The sequence below is a fragment of the Acyrthosiphon pisum genome, unplaced genomic scaffold, assembly GCF_005508785.2.
Source record: "Acyrthosiphon pisum isolate AL4f unplaced genomic scaffold, pea_aphid_22Mar2018_4r6ur Scaffold_16082;HRSCAF=16741, whole genome shotgun sequence".
Taxonomy (NCBI): Eukaryota; Metazoa; Arthropoda; class Insecta; order Hemiptera; family Aphididae; genus Acyrthosiphon; species Acyrthosiphon pisum.
Window position 1 is genome coordinate 12,293 of NW_021764967.1, and position 1,437 is coordinate 13,729.

Genomic DNA, 1,437 nt, shown 5'->3' on the forward strand with positions numbered 1-1,437 from the left:
ATGCGTAGTATTGGGAGGATATATTAGGAACAAGCCAGAGTTGTTAATACCATTATTGGGGCAGTTAGAAAACAGTCTAAAGCTCGAGGGGGCGACAACTCTGTCCACCGTATATCTCAACCGGTACTTGCATACTGACGAAAGAACACCAGTTATAGTTTTTTGGAATGGTACAACCGATAAAATCATAATAAACCGATTGCAATTAAACATAAAGAAAATGTTAAATATCACTTCATATAGTGATAACAACGATAATTATTTTCACCTGAAACTTCTTGATATAACCGGATCCACCAATAAATTATTATACTCTAGTAAAATAGGATACCACCCAAAAAACGGGAGAATGCTAAATCTAATGGAAACCCATGACTTAATATGCAGAATAAACCATAACATAACCCATAGTCACGATCCAGTTGCGGATGTGATTATCACCAAATGTTTATTTAATTATATTATAAAGGATATGGGACCAATACAGTTATATCAATTATGTAAACCCGAATATAGAATAAAACGATTATACTATAGTTAAACTAAAAAAAAAAAAAAAATAATAAAAAAAAAAATTTATTATATATATATAAAAAAAAAAAAATATTCTAGTAAGACCAATAGATTAATGGATGGATATATAAATATGTAATAATTAATGTCTAAGTTATAAAATAAGTATTTTAAACACAAATATATATAACCACCATGTTAGAATAAGGAAAAATGTAAAACAAAAGAAAATTATAAAAAAAAAATGTCTTAATATCTAACAATTATTATACACTTAACCCAATGTATCACTATTTTATAACCAATGTACCACTATTGTAAAATTATTGTAATAACTACATACTATAACTTGTAAAAGATTTATGTTTAAACCTTTAAACATAAAGTCTTTTTTTCAGAAGGGAGGTGTTACGTACCTACGTATAAATCAATTATGTATAAACTATGTATAGCGTATCGCACGTTCTTAGCAATATCTAACGGATGTAACTAATAAGACAATTAGTATATTATATCACGCGGAGATCGTTGCAAAAGCATAGTATGAAACAATCAAACCATAAAAGCATCGTCACACGTATCTCCTCGGGAATGTCAACACACATACAGAGGATGCGAGTCGTCCAGCATACCAAGTCGAGACCAGGACTCTGTCTCACGACCGGATTTAGCCACTACAACGACCACCCACTCCAAAGGATCCGATCATATATATACGAGCCCATGACAAGAGCTCGTCAGACGGTTAGGGACACATAAGACACTCAGAGGCAGGTTGTAACACCACTCACTGTCATATATTTGCAATACACATAAGACACTTAGAGGCAGGTCGTAACACCACTCACTGTCATATATTTATAATATTGTAATTTTGTACTTGTTAATAAACACTCAAATATAACATAATACATCAAGTGTTCA